General features: G+C 41.2%; 1 long non-coding RNA gene across 1 annotated transcript in view; it reads right to left on the bottom strand.

Moving 5' to 3' along the window:
• Nucleotides 1–3,246: 3,246 nt before the first annotated feature.
• LOC123521345 overlaps nt 3,247–9,885 on the bottom strand; it is a 7,751-nt gene continuing 1,112 nt past the window's right edge. The window contains exons 2-3 of the long non-coding RNA XR_006679801.1: nt 3,954–4,084; nt 3,247–3,368 (exon numbers count right to left, since the gene is read on the bottom strand). This is a non-coding gene — a long non-coding RNA (uncharacterized LOC123521345). The remainder of the gene's footprint in view (nt 3,369–3,953; nt 4,085–9,885) is intronic.

Below are 9,885 nucleotides of genomic sequence, written 5' to 3'. Positions count from 1 at the left end.
CAGGTGATTCTGACTCATAGGGACCATGTGTAGGGTTTCAGAGACCTTGTCAATCTTTAGCAGACAGCCTCATCTTTTTCCTTCCGAGTGACTGGTGGGTTTGAACTACTGACCTTGCCGTTAGCAGTTCAAAGTTTACTGAACAAAACTCTCAGGACTCCTTAGTCTACAGGACTAAAAAACCTGAAAGTGACAACTGTAATGATAACTGAAAGCCACTACTTTGAGGCAGCATATAGCTCTTAGGAGGTTTTTGCTATTTACCTCTACTTTAAAAACTTGCAACCTCGTAGAAGCTGGTGACAGAAATACGATGAATGAGTTCTGTGTAGTGACATCTCAATAGTGAGGGCAATCTTTTAAAAAAACACCTGAACATTTTCTTTTTCTCAAAGCTTTCAACTGGTAACTAAAGTATTAGTTGCAACAAAATAAAACCTTTCAAAATACACACTGCAGGATTCACTTTCAGTAACTGAAAATGTATTATAAACACCAGGCAAACTACAAATTAGAGAGGAGCCCTAATGGAACATTGTGTAAGCACAATAAATGAGAGGTTTCATGGAAGAAAAATGTGACTCTTTGTTTCTATATAGATGACAGTAATGGAATTTCTATGGAGAAGTTCTTCTCTATCCTATAGGGTCTCTGTAGACGACAGTCTTAGAGACTAACGGAGAAGTTGTACTCTGTCCTATGGGGACTCTATGAGTTAGAGTTGGTGATGGCAATGGCTACTATAAAGAGTAGAGCCTTTCCAGTTAAACATATTTAGATCTATTTCCTGTTCACTTACTTAAGAGAGCCATTGGGTAAATGGGAGAACCTCAGTGTCTTCATCTTTGAAATGGTGCTGCTAATACTTGCCTTGGAGCTGCGAGGATTAAATAAGACACATAAACTGTCTTCCATTATGGCGATGGTATAGTGTGCCATTGAACCAGTTCTGACTCAATGACCATAGGGAGCAAAGTTTAACTTCCCCGGAGGGTTTCTTAGGCTGTAATTTTAATGTGCTTAATTATTGCACCGCCAGGTCTTAGACTAGATTGTCTCACTAGCTGTGGGCAGAGGTGGTTACAATCATCTTGCTGTTCTGTGTGACTCCTTTGTCTTGGTTCAATGTTTAGAGCCTGCATCATTCACTTCAGCATGCATGTCACTACTTCCGTTGTACCAGTTCTTATCCTTAATGCTAGTATGCTCACATCAGGAAATCCACATGCTAGGTAAATAGTCTTCAATTGGACAATACATTATCTTTAGAGTTCATCTTTTCATTCTCAATCATGATGAGTTTATCAATTATATAACTGTTGCTCCTTCTGTTCTCAATTTCTATTGCACATATATCCATGTCTTCCTTGACAGGGCATGCATGGTTTATGTAATTCTACTCAAAGTTAATGGCTGTTTTGTTCTCCTTACTACAAAAGAATGAGCCTCATATTCTTCCCAAGTTAGAATATACCCCAATACTTGAATATTACATGGAAGATCCTTTCCCATTCATCAAAGATGATCATAAATGATCTCACTAATGAGACTGAACTTTAATCTGCTTGGAAGGAAGGAAAATATATTTATTGAACATCTACCAAGTGCCTGCCACTGGTAGACATTTTCACTACATTATATCCTTTAATTTTAAATTCTGCTGAAACCAATTCTTCTGAAAGGGCATTTAGAAATTATATCCTAGGATGGGGAAATCAAGTCTCAACTACTTTTTAGCTCTTGAATGACCATTGCATGTCATTTCTGATATTTTGCTCGTAATAAATGCAAACATCTTTGGTGGTCCATACTTAGTAAGCGTACATACATACATACATTATGGAAAACACAAAGATAATTATGAACATATAACATCAGTTATATTTTTTATCCTTCTCTAGAAAAACATTGCATCTAACAAACATTACTATAACAAAAAAGATCACGTTAAGGCCATATGTGTGTGCAACCTAAACTCATCAAGTTTTACAATATACTTTTGATAGGTAGAAAGATTATAGATAGAGGGGGTTGTCTCCACTGAATGCCCATGCTAAACAAAAATTAGCTGGCCATGCCACAACAAAGGGGTTGGAAAGAAATCAGGCACACAGTAGACACCTATGGGGACAATCCAAAGCTGGGCATGCACAGACCAAGGTCACCTAGACACAGGTGAAGGTCAACCTGGGCATGCACACTAGGCACCAGCATTATAGCATCACACATGCGCCTGGACTGAGTCACTAAGAACCCTCCACCATGACAGGACGCCTGCCCTCAAGTGGAGAAAGGAGGGAATAAATCGCACAGACTGAGGGCAGGCCCCTGGCTCTCAGGTGCTCCTGTGTAGGTCTGAGGGCATAATCTCGCCAGTGTGTGCGTGCACTCTCTCAGGGCTTGCACTCTTTCTTCTCTGTTGGTTCCAGGACTCCTTTTTGTGGTTTTTCATGCTGTCCTGAAGTGGCCATCTTCAGTGACAGACTTGCTCACAGCCCCATCATGCAGCCTTGCACGTTTTCTAGGGATAGTGTACACTATCTGAGACCGTATCTCCCGACGCTTCCCTTTCCCTCCTAAAAGTTACTTGTATTACAAAAGTGCATTGGCTGCGTGAATTCTTTCAGTGTTGAGAAGAACCTCAGAAACACATCCGAACACTTTGAGTGTGGATATTCCCTTCCCCGTGCTGGTTTTCATCAGAGGAGCACCAGCAGTGCGAAAGCTGGCCTGGGCTCAGAATGCCGGGCAGCTTCTCTGTACAAAACTAAGCAAAGCTGTCAAACTGTAGCTAATTGTGTATATTGTAATTTTGAAAGCACTTTTAGGTGCACGTTAGAAAAACATACCGGTACTTAGAAACTAAGATTGATTTCTAAGTATATTGGTCATCGTATACTGGTAATTCACTCCATGTTTACAGAATCTGGACTAACATTCAAAACGGATCTCATTTAAAGACCTGTTTTAAAATTGAGTTTCTCCAATTTTTCACACTTAACCTCATTAATGTGATTCAGAGGTTCCCAAGGCAAAGTTATGCAGGCAAAGACATCCTTGTTTCTCTTTGACTTCCCCCCAGGTCATGCTTATGGAAGCCAAGCTCTCACTGGAACAATTCCCCCTGTCAAAATCACGTGGGTCCCCGCCCAGCCCTCCCTCTGCCTTCATTTGCTGGGGAGCCTCCCAGGGCCCTGTCATTAAGGGCTACGTCACGTGATCCTACCTGGGATTCTCTGCAGGAGATTGAAGAGAAGCAGGAAGCTGGAGACTGTGATGAATCACCTCTTCCTCACAGTGGAACCAGATTTCTCCTGCCCCAGGCAAGGTGGCTGCGCTTCCTCAGTGTACTTCAGACTAAGGAGCAACTGAGAGTGTTGGGGGAGTGCATTGAATAAAAGCAGGAAAACCCAGAAAGCATAATAGCATTAAATGAACTTCACTCTCTCTTTTGCTTTTCATTTGCTTCTCAACCTCAACGCAATGAAAGGTTGCTTTCGGATCTGAAACAGTGCTTCCTCCTCCTCAAAAATTTTTTTAAAAAGTATGCAAAGGAAGCATTTCTTTCATGTGTGCAGGACCTAGGTTCTGTGGGAAGGTTGCTATGTGGCCACCCAACCTCTATTTAAAAATAATCATCAATGGCTGGAAACGCAGAAGTATGGAGAGTAATTGGGGCTGCAAGAAAAAGGATGATAAAAAAAAATGCATTCAAAGCTCTCAGCTGCCTCTCATCGGAAGATGAATGTAGTTTTAAACTGCTGCTTTATTATTTCTTAGCTCGTGTGGGCCACTGAGGGATTAAACCAGCAAGATCCTTAGAGGCACTGGAAGTGCTTGGGGGGAAGAAAGGGCACCTACTCACCCCTACCTCTCAGGGGGATTTAGTTTAAGCTTCAGAAGGCATTTGTTTCTCTCACTTCAAATACTGTCTCCTTCATTTAAAAAGATACCTTTTAAAACTGTGGTCTTGATTCGGTTTGTTTGAGAAGGTTCTTTTTCAATTTACTTTGCAACCGAAGAGACAGGGAGAGGAGCTGGTTTGACCAAAATAGAGCAAAACCCTTTCTTCAAACATAAGATGCTACAAGAAAAAAAAAAAGATAACTACAGTTAAGATTTTCTTTTAATTCCATTTTTTAAGTTGTTGCTAGATGCAGTGATTGGAAGAAGAAACATAAATGCATGTATTTTATTCAAACCCCAGATACATGGCAAGCCAATATGAAAGAGGCAATGACATATTGGGAATGAGGTGACCAGTGCCATGTACTCCATTTATTTTGGTCTGGAAAAAATGATGAGAAGCAAGGACAATAGCTGTGAGGCTGGGAGCCATGCTTACATCAGTGACACAGATCAAACTTCACCTTGGACCGGGATTTACACCTTACAAAATCTTTACAAACCTTTTCTAAGCCTGAACTCAGTTTGTATTTAAAATCCATAGGCAACCTGACTGCAGGCATGCAAGCAACATTCTGTCAATGAATTTACTGTCTCTCACCAGGGAACTGGAAACTATTTCTCTCTTTTCAAAGAGAGGGATGATAATGCTTGGTTGCCTGGGAACATTATTCATGTTTCCTGATCTGAAACCAGGATATCCCCTTTGCCCTTTCATGTATAGTTTAAAGGTCATATATAGATCTCCAGAAAAGCTTTGTGTTCCCTTGGTGTTGCAAACAGTTAAATAAATACTCAATTACCAAAAGGCTGTGAGTTCAAGCATTCCCAGAGGCACCTTAGGAGAAAGATAGGTGATCTGTTTCCAATAGGTTCATCCTTGCAAGTCCAGTAGTGCAATCACTTCACATGTATAGGGTGACTATGAGTCAAAATCAGCTTATCAGCAACCAACACCAACAGAAAAAATTAGCCATCAAATCCATCATGTGATCTGTTGTGAGCAGCAAATCGGTTGTTAGAAGATTAGGGTAGAACGTAACACCTTTACTTAGGTCACCACCTTAATGTACTCAAAAGGATGTTTCCATGGTGGTATAGCCTACTTTCTATATAAGTGGATTCTGTGGAAAAGCTTGCTTGCTTTTTGCTGGGTTTGGATCTTGTATCTGGCTCACTGACCGCTGGTTCTTCAGGTTTGAGTCAGTGATCTGCCATGATGTTGACCAATCCCTGGAACCATAAGTGTCCTGCCATGTGACCTGGTGACCTTGGATTGATTTTTCTCCCCAGTCCCAAGTCTGACTTTGCATCCATCTGTCTCTGAAACCACCACCCTGGGTCTGCCTGACAAATTTTACTCATAGTCCTAGAAGCTACACAGCCAGGAGAAGCCTCCAGCCTAACATATGACCCACGGACTTGGGACTTGCATGGACTTAGACTAAACTTGCCTACTTCTGCAACTGCATGAGCCATTTATTTTCTTGATATAATTTTATCTCCTTGTATATGTATACATAGGTACACAACTCGCTTGCACGCAGTTCTCTAGAGAACCCATCCTGAGATTCTATATCATGCTTTATTTTCAATAGTCTTCTTGGGCAGGTCCAGGATACTCTGTGATCAGATTAGAAGCTCTTTTTTTTTTTTTTTCTATGCATTTAGATCAGACCCAGTTGCTTTCTATTCCTGCTGGTGGTGAGTTAGGCTAATAGTCCTCACCTCGCTGGTTATGGAAACACATCTCCAAGGGTCCCTGCTCACATAGACTAAGTCAGCCTTGGTGGTGATAGTGGATATTCCCCAATTATTTTACTTATTACTGTCTCTAATTTGTGAGGTTATGATTTTTTTTTTTACTTGCCTTTCCTATTTCAAATTTGGAATCCTGTCTCCTCATTGTCATCTCCTCCTCATGGTGATCACTAATACTATAATCCAAGTCCTATAAAATGATCATCTCCCATTAAGATTACAGCCTAGGAAATGCTATGGGGAAGTTACAGTCTGCTACATGAGCTTCTTCTGGATCAGAAGAAACTTGACCTCTAACAGTAACAACAACAACAACAACAATAACAACAATGAAATAGCCATCAGTACCTCCTGCTACATGAAGGAAAAGTTAGTTTATAAGACAATGTATTGAAGAAAGGAAGCAAGTCTTTCAGGTATAATTTTCTGTTTTACTTCCTTGTGGCTTTTTTCAGAGCTTTTTCAGCCTAATAGCAACATTGGCTAAGTTATTTCACCTCTTGAAGGTTTTCCCTCATATCTACTGTGCTTACCCAATGACTTGTCTCAACAATTAAACATGATGATAGATATATATGGATCCTGAAGACTAGAAAACATTCAAAATGATATACACTGATGTTATCACTCAGAAGCATAGTTCTGATCACATTTCTTCTCTACTTGTGAACCTTTTATGATGAACTGTTACCTGCAGTCCCGAGCTATAACTCTTCTAAGTCATAGCTTTTGTAACTCCCACAAAATGATTGGATAACCCCATGGAAGTAGGGTGTGTGACACTGTAATGTGGAGATTGTTCAGTTTTGCCATCCCAGTGAACGATCTTAGAAACAGGAACAAGAATTTAACAATCATCAAGAAGGAAGAGATACTGGCAAAATACATCAGAGATCTTTGTGTGAGGGGGAGACGGTGGCTCCAAGAACACAGCACAGAAGGTAACAGCGGGTTTCTGAACCCACAGCAAAAGTAGAACTGGGTGCCTGTGGCCATTTGTAGTGCTAAAGGAACTTCATGGGAGAGAGGCACAGTAGCCATGGAGTGCTAAAGGAGCCATGGGAGAGAGGCACAGTAGCCATGTAACTGAAGCTGAGGGCTAGAGAAAGATGTGCCAGAAGGAACAACAACAACAACAACAACAAATCCCTCCACTGTCTCCTTAACATTTGTGATCCTGAACTGTAATCTGTTAACTTCCCTAATAAACCCTCTAAATGTGTGTATTGTCCGAGTTCTGTGTGGTCACAGCAATGGGAACCAGCCGAAGGGCAGAAGGTTGTGCAGAGACTGTTGGAGTCAGAATGTGGTAAAGAAGATTAGAATGTGGAGGTAGATCTGACCTGAACCCGGTAGGAATTCACCATGGACTGGTGTGTAGTTGAATTTCCCTTCCCTCCTGTGTAGCCAGAGGAGGGCAGACAGTCCTTCACACCATTTCCTCACCTAATTATAAACAAATTATTCCAGAGTGTGTTCTCAAGTCAATTTTGTAGGTAAGTTGGAATCCCTCACTACACATTGCCATCAAGCCATTTCTGGTCATAGAACTCCTATAGGACAGAGTAGACTGCCCTTGGGAGTTTGAGCCTATAAATCTTACTGCAGCAGGAAGCCTCCTCTCATTCTGGAGGATTGCCTGCAGAGTGTGGATTGCTGACGCTGTGGCTCCCAGATCAGTCCGTAACTCGCTATGCTACTGGGCTACAGTTGTTCCTGGGCCTTCCAGTAGGGTAGGAAAAGAGTTTCCCTTGTGAGACACTGGCTTTTTTTTTTACAGGTGAAAACATAAAGTTTTATGCTAGGAAGGATTTTGTAAAATGCAACAGATGACTATACTCAAAACAGGGCAAAATACTTATCCTGTGCCAATTTGAAGAGAAGTTGTCACCAGGTAGCGTTTTAAGAGCTGAGTGCTTGCAGGCACCGCAAGGTTACATGACAACAACAACTTTCTTAAACATGTTTTTAAATCCGTAAGCCTATTTGTTATCCTAAAGCCATGAAATTTACTTTTGTATTTGTCTTTTCTTCTTATCTGAAAATGACAATCTATGCTTCTATCGGAGTTACAGATTTATAAGGAGTTAACAGAAATGGAGCAAAGCATTTGGTGAATAAAAAAGAATTCAAGACATGAAAAACTAATAATTTATAAATTACCAAAAGTTCTTGGGGAAGGGAGGAAGGGCGAGGGAGGGAAAACTGAGGAGCTGATAGCAAGTGTTCAGGTAGAAAGAAAATGCTTTGAAAATGATGACGGCAACATATGTACAAATGTGCTTGACACAATAGATTTATGTATGGATTGTAATAAGAGTTGCATGAGCCCCCAATAAAATGATTTATAAAAAAGATATGAAAATAATCATTTATAATTTATCAAGGGGTCACAAGGGTAAGAGGGTGGGAGAGGGAGGGAAAAAAAAGAGCAGCTGATACCAACGGCTCAAGTAGAAAGAAAATGCTTTGAAAATGATGTTGGCAACATATGTACACATGTCTTGATACAATGGATGTATGGATTGTTATAAGAGCTGTAAGAGCCCCCAATAAAATAATTTCTAAAAAAATAAAATGAAGTATGATTTGGGAGAATCAGGAAATTACAACACAGGCTCAGTTGAATGGTGTTTTCCTCATCTTGGTTATAGAGTGTGGTGGTTAGGTTTTGTGTCAATTGGCTACACCTATAAGTAGACATGGGTGGAGTCCCGTCTCTTCATCTGGTCAAAGACTGATGACATTTCCTGGGGGATATCGCCTTTTTATGAAACTTTGTAGAGAACTGGCCTCTCTCTTGCCCTTTATCCTTTCTGCTTGCTTGGATCCTCAATCTGGCTTCTCAGACCAGTAGCCCACATGACCTGCTGACACTGGGAGCTGTTGGTGCCCACCCATGTACCTGCTGACCTTGGATCCACGCAACTCTGCACCCACGGAATTGTGAAATCCGGCTTCCAGTTTCGCCACCTTCCTGCTTCATTGGCCAATAGCTGTGTGAGTCTAGAGGCGCCTCCAACCAGCATCTGACCCATGAACATGAGTTTGACTGAGCCGGTCCACTTCCTTGATATGAATTTCTTTGTTATATGTATATGAATGTCACTGGTTTTATTTCTCTAGAAAGCTCAGCCTTACACACAAGATTTATAATTACAGAGCTTCATCTGTATTTAATATCCATTCTATTTCCTAAGCACTTGGGACAAGAAGCTCTGGTGGCAGTGTCGGGTAAGCACTGCACTTCTAACCACAAGATCAGCAGTTCAAATCCACCAGGCTGTCTGTTCTTGTAAAATATCTACAAAGCCCAGGAAACTCTATAGAGAGGGTCCCTGTGAATCAGAATGGGCTTGACAGCCATGGATTGGATTAACCTCCTGGAACAAGTTGACCAAAGTACTTTCCCTAGGAAAATTCCACAAACATTCTTGACAAATATTTTAAACAAACAATTCTTGTTGTTGATAGCAGGGCCTTCCAGTAGGGTCTGATTCACAAGAGAATCAAGCACCGTCTTGTCCTGAGCTGTCCTCGTAATTCGTAGGGTTGAGCCCATTTGTTAGAGACATTGTTTCAGTCCAGCTCATCCAGGATCTTCTCTCTTTTTGCTGCCCTTCTACTCTAGGAAACACGATGTTTTTCCCCGGGGCTATTCTCTCATAACACATCAGAAGTACTGGAGATGAAGTCTCACCATCCTAGTTTCTAAGCAGCATTCTGGCTGTACATTTTTAAAGACAGATCGGGTTGTCCTTCTGGGAGCCTAAGGTACTATCAGTATTCCTTGCCAGCACCATAATTCGAATGCATCTATTCTTCTTTGGCCTTTCTTATTCACTGACCAACTTTTACATGCATACGAGGTGATTAAAAATACCATGGCTTGGTTCAGGCACACCTTAGTCCTCAAAGTGCCCTTCTTCCTCTTGGGCACTTTAAAGAGGACTGTGCAGCAGATTTCCCCAATACAATACATTGTTTGATCTTTTAACTCCTGCCTCCATGAGCATTGCTATGGAGCCAACGAAGACTAACTCCTTGCCACTTTAATTTTGTTTTCCTTTTTATCGTCAGATTACCTATTGGTGCATTTGGGAGGATTTTCTTTTTTTCTTTTTACACTGAATTGCAATCCACACTGAAGCCTGTTTGAGCCTTGACCAATGTGGGTTCAAACTGCATGGAGTCCATTTACTTGCAGATCTCCTCACC

The sequence above is a fragment of the Echinops telfairi genome, unplaced genomic scaffold, assembly GCF_000313985.2.
Source record: "Echinops telfairi isolate 266 unplaced genomic scaffold, ASM31398v2 ScPeMD7_11;HRSCAF=52, whole genome shotgun sequence".
Classification (NCBI taxonomy): domain Eukaryota; kingdom Metazoa; phylum Chordata; class Mammalia; order Afrosoricida; family Tenrecidae; genus Echinops; species Echinops telfairi.
This window is presented reverse-complemented; position numbering and strand designations above follow the sequence as displayed.